Here is a 10,132-nt window from a genome sequence, read left to right as displayed (position 1 = left end):
TTTTGCCTTTTTTACCTCTTCGATAAGGTCGAAACCTCGAGCGTGTATCTCCTCGAGGGTCTCTCTCCGAGACCTACACTTAGCAAGTTCGGCAACCCAATGAGCTAGAGTATCGGTGGTCTTCGCTGCTTCCCGGGCATCCATCTGAGCAGCCTCAACATCAGCTCGATATACAGCAATGGACTTATCCGCCAAGACTTTCGACGACTCAACCTCCGCCTTAGCCTCAGCAAGTCGTGTTTCAAGCTCCTCGATATTCTTAGCTTGAAATGACCCCTTTTGCTTGACACTTCGAAGTTGAACGTCGGTCGATAATAATTTTGTTAAGATGGTTTCTTTTTCCGCCGCCAGGCGATCGAGGGTCTCCTTCCACCGATTGCATTGAGCTCGGATTTGATCGACTTCTTCTCGAAGTAACCCGATCTTTTTGATCTTTGCTGCAACTGAGACAACGAAGGGTTAACTTTCACGGTTGAGTCAGACCCATACTTTAACAGAACGAGGCTCACCTGCTTATCGAGCTCGACCCCTTCTTCACGGACCTTAGCCAAATCCGCTTGGAGGTCTTTTATAGCCTCGTCCTTTTGGCTGCAAAGAAGCCGCAGGGCATCTCTCTCACCTGAGACCTTCCGGAGCTCGGCCTCACACTGGCTAAGATCGACTCGAAACCTACTAATGGCCTGCACAGTAAGAAACACGAGTCAAGTATGGAAAAGAACAAAGAAACCAAGTATGGGAGAATCATTACCCGAGTAATGAAACGTTGAGCCTCCTCTAATAAAAGAGAAGCGTCACCAATATCGGAACCATCGTCGACTCCAGTAAAACAATCCCTAAAAGGATCCCCTGCACCAGAGCTTGCGCCGATATCGGGAGTCTTTAACTCTCGAGCTTCCTTCAACACCTCCTCAGAAAAAGATGGAATAGAAGGCGAATGACCCATTGTCATAGCCCCGAGCAAATCACTCGGAGTACTCCGGTCGAGACTCAAGTCTTCGGAAACAACCCTGACAGGCACAGCCGCCATCGGCTCGGGAGCTCTGGCAACCTCGATGGCCTCCGTAGATCGGACTACCAAAGCCGAGAAGTTATTTTCTTCTTCTTCTTCTCTCAGTCGTTGGACCGAGTTAATCGAAAGGGCAATTGCTTTTCTCCTCACCCTTCGAGTTTTGGGCTTGGGGTCCTCTGACCAAGAGGAAGCTCTTCGCTTCTTATCTTCCCCCTGTTTAGGGACTAGGGACTTGTTTTCTTCTTCACCGCTCGAAGGCCTCAAAGCGGCATCCCTGGTTACGCCTGCACAAAAGGAAATCGGTAACGAATAGAACGCAAAGAATACTTTGAAGGAAACAAGAAACAAACCTCACCATGGTTCTTGGCCTCCCATCTGCCTTTTGCCAAATCACGCCAAGCGCGCTCGGCGTAAGAGGAGGTCGAGGCTAACTTCCGAACCCAGTCCTCGAGGTCAGGCACCGCTTGTGGCATCCAAGGGGCAGCTGAACATCAGGGAAGGACATTAGAAAAAATCGGAAAAGGACATGAAAAGTGAACAAAAATCACTTACGGTCAAAATTCCATTCTTCAGGGAACGACATCTTCTCCGCCGGAATGAGATCACGGGTCCTCACTCGAATATAACGACCCATCCAACCCCGATCCTTGTCTTCATCGATGCTCGACATCAAAGCCTTCGATGTCCGACGATGAAGTCTGATTAGTCCTCGAAAGATTTGAGGCCGATACAGTCGTATGAGATGGTTCAGAGAAAAATCCAACCCCCGACTTTGATAGAGAAGAAGCGCAATAAGATCACTATACGCCATAAAGAGGGATGAATTTGGCCAAGGGTGACTTGATACCTTTTGCAGAAATTAATAATCACCGGGTCGACGGGTCCCAGTGTGAAAGGATAAGTATAAACACTTAAAAATCCCTCCACGTAAGTGGTAACACTCTCATCGGAAGATAGAATTTGCAACACGACCTCGGAACCCCAGTTGCAGTCTTTTCTGACGGCCTCGAGGTGATCCTCCGTTATAGAGCACGTATACATCGATACGTGTTCACATCGACCCGGAACGGAGAAAGGATTCTCCACCTTAAAATCGGTCTTCAAAGTGCACGGGCCAGGAACATAGTCATGAACTGACGGCTCCACCGGCACCTTATCATCAGACGGCCTTGAGGAAGAAGTTTTCTCCTTCTGAGGTACGGTTTTGGAAGTTTTCGCCATTGATATGAAAGGAAAGAGTGCAAAGGAAGGTGAAGAAATAGACAACACCAAAATTCTGGTATGGGCGGCTCCGTAGCAGCGAAATAGAGAGGATAAATAAGAAAGTTTGGAAGAAGAGAAGGCGCAAAAGTGGTAAAGGTTGTATGGAAAGACTATTTATAGACTAAGGCATGACGGTTCGGTATCAGCGGTGGCCGACCACCGTCTGACACACATTAAATGTTTCGGTAAAACCGAGCCGATGGGACAACTATCACATACGTCAAGATCGGGTTCGATAGAAACATCAGCATAAATTTGATCGAGCCGCAGGGAAATCATATTATTCCTCGCCGCATCCTTTCCGAGAAACGAGGGGACTATCTGTGTACGGTCAAAACCGATTCTCAGTCATAAAGACCGATCGAGACAATGCCGTTTCAATCGAAGGGTATCCACATGACAAGCTCGAACGAATTCCGAAGTAGGGGCATCGGGCTTCGAGCTATAAGACCAATCAACGACAAAACTCGATATCATTATCGAGCCCGTGTCCGAATCGGACTACGGGCAACACCGATCGACACAGGCCCCGAATATCGATGCCCCAAGGCAGAACCGAGCTCGAGCCAGTGCCAAGCTCGCAGACAAGAGCAGTTACAACCGCACAGAGGGAGAGAATTTTGGTGAGAATCAAGTAAGAAACAAAACCATCATGGGTCCTACACTATATGTATTATTTTATTATGTTGTTATAGATAAAGCAGTGACCCTCTACTATAAAAAGTGGATAGACTGCAATAGATACAGGTCCTCCAAGATATATTAAGATTTGATTGTGCTTGTTTTTCTAACTTATTTAAGTGTTTCGATCCATCATTCCCATTTTATAGAAAAAATAACTGTATAGTCATTTTGTATCAAAGTAATTTGCATACTAAAGTTATCCTATTTTTTTCGGGTAAACAATCTTCTCGTTTGAAATCGGTCCTCTCTTATGCTAAAATCTCACCCAAATCGAAATCCCTCAAATCAAAATGTGAATCCCTAATCTTCTCGTTTGAGTTGTCTCTATTGACTCAAAGCTTCTTCAACTTCAAGTACTCAAGAACTTGTACACAGCTGGGGAAGTCGGCAAAGGGCAAGAAAATATAGAAGTGAAATTTTAACAACTCAGGTTTGTTAAAATCCCTAATCTTTTCGTTTTTCTTTGGGGAAAGAAGTTGCTTTGCTGTAATCAAGTATTTTAGTTTTTTTAATTTGCTGTTGTTGTAATTAGAGGCGGAGTCGTAATTTTAACAAGTTCTGTTCAGTGTATGAGGGATTGTTCTGTTCAGTGTATGAGGGATTGTTCTTGTTCAGATTCGGAACTTCAAGTACTCATTCATTTTCAAGGCTCGAGTATTTAAGTTCTGTTCTTGATTTGGGTGTTGTTGTGGATATTGTTTTTTGGCTGCCTTCTTTAGAAATTTTAATTTTTTTTTACTCTTATATAAGGGCCTTTGCAGTGTATGAGGGATTGTTCTTGTGAATTAGCTAAAGGAGAAATTTGTCAGCTGGATTCTGCTTTAGACCTGAAACTGAATTCTGGGTAGTGGGCAAGATTTGATTTCACGCCAAAGCTTAAACCTTTTGTTGTGTTGAAAATCCTAGGTGTTTAACTTGGGTGTGGAGTGAAATTGTTGTCTGTATAGTATGAGTGAATTGGTTGACGAATTTGGATGTTGTGGATAAAATCTTGGAATAAGAGGAAGCATTTATTGCCTATTAGGAATCTTAGTTTTATGAAATAAGTTCTGGTAGCCTGCAATTTACTTGGAATTCTTGGTGGAATGAATGTTCTTTCATTGATGTTTCAAAACTTTGAAATTGTATAAGAACTGTTATAAATGTAGCTAGTTTTGATGGTGGTGAGATGTTTAAACCATTTCTCCACCTCAAAGTTATAGACTTTGGAATTCCATTTTCCACAAAGCTAGTAGCTTGTATACTGGAGCTACTAGCAGCACCCTTTCATATTGCTTGACTATCTACCCACTTTTTGTGGTATATATTCCCTTGTTTTCTATCCATCGATTCTGTACATACCCTGGTTTGAACTTGTTCTTCATTGCACACAATTCGTATAAGTAATTCTGGAATAGACTGCTTCCTTCTTGTTTGAATAATGTGTTTTTGTGACTGCTTGTCTGAATACCCCCGGTATATGTTAGTTATTATATATATTTTGTTTATTATAATACTTCCACTTTTAATTAGTAAATTAATTTATTTATTTTTTAATATAGATATGATGGATAAAAGTTGGTTGAATATTAGGAATAGAGTCGACCAAAGGTATAGAGATGGAGTAGACAACTTTCTTAATTGGGCATTCAGTCAACCAACAGTGAACACTATGATTCGGTGTCCTTGTAAAGGGTGTATGAATACCGTGTTCAAGCTAAGGGTTGGTGTAAGAGGAGATTTATTGAAGAAGGATTTCTGGGATTCTTATAAAGTATGGGACTTGCATGGAGAAGTGTTAGTTAGAGTTGGAACTTCTAATACTACAGTTAGTGATGAAGCGGAAGATGATAGCATTGAAGCGGATAATATTACTGAAATGATTCACGATGCTTGTGGATATACAAATGTGGAGGATAATAATAATAATTCAGAGGACAATGAAGAGCCAAATGTACATGCAACAAAGTTCTACAAATTGTTAGAAGATGCTGAGACAGAACTTTATCCTGGTTGTAAATAAGTCTCAAAGTTGTCTTTTGTTGTTAAACTACTTCACTTAAAGTGTCTTAACCATTGGAGCAACAAATTGATGGATGCATTATTGAGCTTCTTTAAAGAAGTTCTTCTCGAGGGGTCATTTGTGCCTAATTCTTTCTATGAAGCAAAGAAAGTTCTTTGTGACCTCGGCTTGGGGTACACCAAAATAGATGCATGTCGGAATGATTGTATTTTATATTGGCGTGATTATGCCGATGTCCAAGCATGTCCTAAGTGTGGTAAGTCTAGATGGAAGTTCGAAGAACACGGAGGCACGAAATAGCTCATAAAATCTTACGGCATTTTCCAATCAAACCAAGGCTCCAAAGATTGTACATGGCAAGAGAAACAACTAAAAAGATGAGGTGGCACAAGGAGGAAAATATTGATGATGGTGTCTTGCGACATCCGTCTGACTCAATAGCATGGAAATCCTTTGATGCACGACATCCCACCTTTTCAGCTGAGTTAAGGAATGTTCGATTAGGTTTGGCGAGTGACGGGTTCCAACCTTATGGGAACATGAGTTCTAATCATAGCATTTGGCCAGTCGTACTAGCTACGTATAACTTGCCACCATGGGATTGCATGAAAAATCCATATTTCATGATGACACTTCTTATTCCAAGCCCCAAGTGTTCAGGCAATGATATCGATGTATATTTACAACCAATGATTGAAGAGTTGAAAGAATTATGGGACGGGATAGAGACTTATGATGCACACTCAAAATCTAATTTTCTGATGCGTGTGGCTATCATATGGACGATCAATGACTTTCCTGCATATGGAAATCTTTCAGGATGGTCAACCAAAGGCAAGTCGGCATGCCCTTGTTGCCATAAAGATACACAATCGACTTTCTTACATAGTAAGTTGTGTTATATGGGTCATCGTCGATTCCTTCCCATGGATCATCCATGTCGGAGAAGTAGGGCATTATTTGATGGGAAAGTTGAAATGGGAGTTGTACCTAACCCTTTAATAGGTGATGAAGCACTTGTGCAATTACAAGCTTTGGGTAATGTGACCTTTGGTAAAGGACAAAAGAGAAAGCGTGATGTCCATAACAATGCTTACAATTGGAAGAAGAAAAGTATCTTTTTTCAATTGCCTTATTGGAAGAGTCTTATGTTACGGCATAACCTTGATGTGATGCACATCGAAAGAAATGTGTCCGATAATATTTTATCAACCGTCATGAATATGGTTGGAAAGACAAAAGACACATTGAAAAGTAGATATGACTTGATGGATCTTGGAATCAGACAAAGGTTGCATCCTATTGAGGATGGGAATAATATTTTGTTACCGGCAGCATGCTACGCATTATCCGCGGAAGAGAAGCTGAAGGTGTGCAATTTCTTAGCTAATCTGAAGGTTCTTGATGCATTTTCCTCAAACATTTCAAGGTGTGTAAACGTACAAGAGAAAAAGATACATGGATTGAAATGTCACGATCATCATGTATTGTTGCAAGACATTTTTCCAGTAGCTATACGTGATTTGCTACCCAAGGAAGTGTGTGATTCAATTATAGCCTTAGGAAAGTTTTTCAAGAATATATACTCTAAGTGCTTGACGATTGAAGATCTTGATATCCTAGAGGCAGAAATTCCTGTTATTTTGACCAAACTTCAACTTGTTTTCCCTCCGGATTTCTTTGATGTCATGGTTCATTTGCCAATTCACTTGCCAAGTGAGGCAAAGATTGGTGGACCAGCTCAATATCAGAATATGTATCCTATTGAGAGGTAACTCCAGGAAGTTGTCGCTCAGCAACAATCTGAGGAGGTCGATCATCCCATGACTAGAGATGAGATTTTATCCTCCGTACTTGGTGAGAGAACATGCTATGTTCGTGGAAAAGGATACGGAAAGAAGCCTCCTAAAAAGAGTAACATTCAGCAGGCAAATATAGAGGCCAGCGTGTCTTCTGAGGAGTGTTCTTGACCTTTGCAATTTTTATTCTTTGCAATTGGTTAGTGTTCTCATTAACTGCTGCTATTATTATAGCTCATTGTTCTCTCTTGACTGCTGCTATGTGAATTCTAATGTTGTATTGTCTTTGCATGTTTCATTGTTATTCCAGTGTTCACTGTTCTCTTTTCTCTCATTAACTGCTGCTATAATGTTCTATTGTCTTTGCATGAATTCTAATATTGTTATAGCTCATTGTTCTCTCATTAACTGCTGCTATTTCATTGTATTGTCTTTTCGTGTACATATATATGTAAATATTGCACGAAGCATTTTTTTCCCCTCAAAGCTCCATCTATGTGGTAGTATAGTTTCATCACAACTTACTCCTTTGCAGCTGAAGGGTGAATTCCCACCTGGAGTAATAAACAGAAGGAAAATAAATGAAAATGATATAGCTTGGTTAGAGAAGAAAGAAAACTGAAACCAAAAATGACACGAAACAACTCAATATCACCATTCTTTAGTGATGAGGATTCAGCCTACATGGAAACCATTCTATGAAGCAGTTTTTCTGAAAAGGTGAAAAATATTATCCCTCTTCTAGCCTTGGACGGATTCTATGAAATCAAGTATTGATTCTGTATCTTCAACAACAATTCTATTAGTAAAAACTTGGTAGTCTTTTAGGAAGAAATGCAATAATAATACAAGACTTACTGTACTGTCAAACTGTTCCTTGGTTGCTCCACACTTTAGTGCAATGGCATTCTTATAATTAGAGGTTTGCCTGGTGGTTAAACCTCAGCACATGTAGATTTCCGTTCGACGATATGATTAGTGACCATGTCTTGTTGAGATTTCCATGTATGAATTGCTACTTTGCTTTTAGTCTTTCATGTTGAGTACCTTCCTTTGAGAATTTCTATTTGAAGCAGTTCATGACCATGTTCTATCTTAGATGTTTCATGTTAAGACTCCCATATATGAACTTCTACTTAGTTGTCTCATCTGAACAAGTTCTGGGCCATGTTTTCCCTGAACTTTTGTTGTTGTTCTAGCCTATTTTAAGGCCCAGAAATCATGTTTGCATATTCTGGACAAGTTCTGAACAAGTTCTGGACCATATCTTGTTTAGTTGTCTCATCTGAACAAGTTCTGGACCCTCAACTTTGCATATTCGCTTAGAAATCATGATTTAGGACCTTAAGTAAATGTTTAATCCAATGCTGCCAATGTGATTTATAACTTGTTTGAGAGACATGCCTATAGCACAAACTTCGTGTTAACTTGTTTGAATACTTGCTCTTCCACTTAGAAATCATGTATCAGGATTTACGCTTAGCTATCATGATATATACCAATTGTGATGTAGGAATTTCTGATTTTAAAGGATTTTGGCATTTGCTACCCTTATCCACTGGTTGTTGATACACATTATATGTTTATATTATATATTAGTTTGCATAACCTTTACATTTATTAGCAATGTGAAGTTTAATAAATCCAAAAACAATGTATCAGTAATGTTATAACTAATTTTCCCTGTTAGACCAACCAAATATTATGACTCATCCAAAATCACAAGCTTCTACGGTAGATGACCTCCCTAAATGTGTTACTTCGTTCCTCCTTTTTTTTTACCCTTTGGTTGAAATAGGTGTAAACTTTTGCAACAATAACCAATTAGTATTCGAGCATACCATAAACCCGGTTCATGATTTCCAATCCTCATGCTGTTTTTAGGTGAAAATTGGACCAACAAAGAGTTGGAACTTCAAGAGGAAATGATTACAAAGATTGAAAATTGCTTTAAGTTGATAGGATAGTGTACGTAAAGGATGACCCTAATAAGGAGATGGTTTGTTGTTATTACATTTTTCCAGTGGATTTTGGGGTTGTCTTTGGAAAGAACATGGTATAGGAATAACAACAATGAGTGTAGAGGCAGAAACCAATCAACAATAAGCAATAAGTCACAAACAGATTCAGTGTTAACTTGTTTGAATACTGCCAATTTTTGAAGGGAATGGTTGTCTGCAGAAGCTATGAAAAAACTGTTGAATGGCTGTCTGCAGAAGCTATCTCACCAATCTTGTCTTGTGTCTGGTTGATCTTGTGTAACTGTTCCAACTAAAAGTGACATATAAGATTCATGCAACTCTTGCTTTGTGGTCCAGACAACTTTTGCAATTGATAATCTGCTTTTTAGTACAAACTATGGTTGCAATTTCTGCTTTCCTTTGACATAGATTGAAAATTCTTAGAATTTTGAGAGTAGTTGGATATAACAAATCTCATTATGTTCCTTATATATATTACTTTTGTCTAGCAGGGACAAGGCACTTAAACAGTGGTTCAAGGATGGTGTCAAGCAAGGAGCAGTTACAAGGCACTTAATATTTTATCTTTTTTGGGATATGTATATGCGTACAATTACAATGCACAATGAAGTGTCGGGTAGTATATATGTAATTGACTTTTTAGTAATGATCATATTTATAATATTCGGCTTGAGAAATTCTTTTGGTGTTAGTCCAACATTATTGGTTGCTTTAATATTGATAGTCAATTGATATGATCTCTATATGAAATTTTAGAGAATTAGGTTCCTACTGGCATGAAAATGTATATAATTTTGGTTGTTATAATTGCTGAGAAAATAAGTTTTAGTGGCGACATAGTTTTGTCAAAATATTAGTGATTGTTGCGATATAAAAGTTGCCACTGTAGGTCTATTTCTTTTGATAGAAAACATTGTGTCTTTCATGGTTAAAACTTTTGTGGCGACTTAGTCGCTACTAATGACATTTATAGTGGCGACATAATCTTGCCACTGAACATAAATATTTTTTGAGGCGACTTTAGTCGCTACTAAATGACACTTATAGTGGCGACATAATCTTTCCACTGAACATAATTATTTTTTAAGTCGATGCTAAAGGTGAATATATAGTGGCGACCCATCTAATATTTGTTCTTATGAAACAATTTTTTGTAGCGTGTTTTCCAACCTTTTGTGGCAATACAAACGTCACCACTAATACCTTCGGTTACAGTTGTACTTGTGGCAATACAAACGTTGCAACAGTGCAAGTCTCCACAAGAGATAAAACAATGCAAGTACAATATCAGAAGATGACTCCAAAGCCTGCAAATGCAACAACAAGTTTACCTTGAGTCTCCACGGCAAGATCAGTACTGCTAGCGAGCGGTCAACTGACTCCACATTACCTG

At 39.4% G+C, this 10,132-nt stretch overlaps 1 long non-coding RNA gene across 1 annotated transcript; it reads left to right on the top strand.

The window, feature by feature from the left end:
• The first annotated feature begins 3,041 nt into the window (after nt 1–3,041).
• LOC107813517 (uncharacterized) lies at nt 3,042–9,416 on the top strand. The gene is made up of 2 exons (XR_001654366.2): nt 3,042–3,386; nt 9,231–9,416. It is a non-coding gene; the product is annotated as an uncharacterized LOC107813517 (long non-coding RNA).
• Nucleotides 9,417–10,132: the final 716 nt, after the last annotated feature.

This window comes from Nicotiana tabacum, chromosome 24 (genome assembly GCF_000715075.1).
Source record: "Nicotiana tabacum cultivar K326 chromosome 24, ASM71507v2, whole genome shotgun sequence".
NCBI classification, from domain to species: Eukaryota; Viridiplantae; Streptophyta; class Magnoliopsida; order Solanales; family Solanaceae; genus Nicotiana; species Nicotiana tabacum.
Note: the sequence above shows the minus strand (reverse complement) of the source record. Positions and strands in the feature narration are given on the sequence as shown.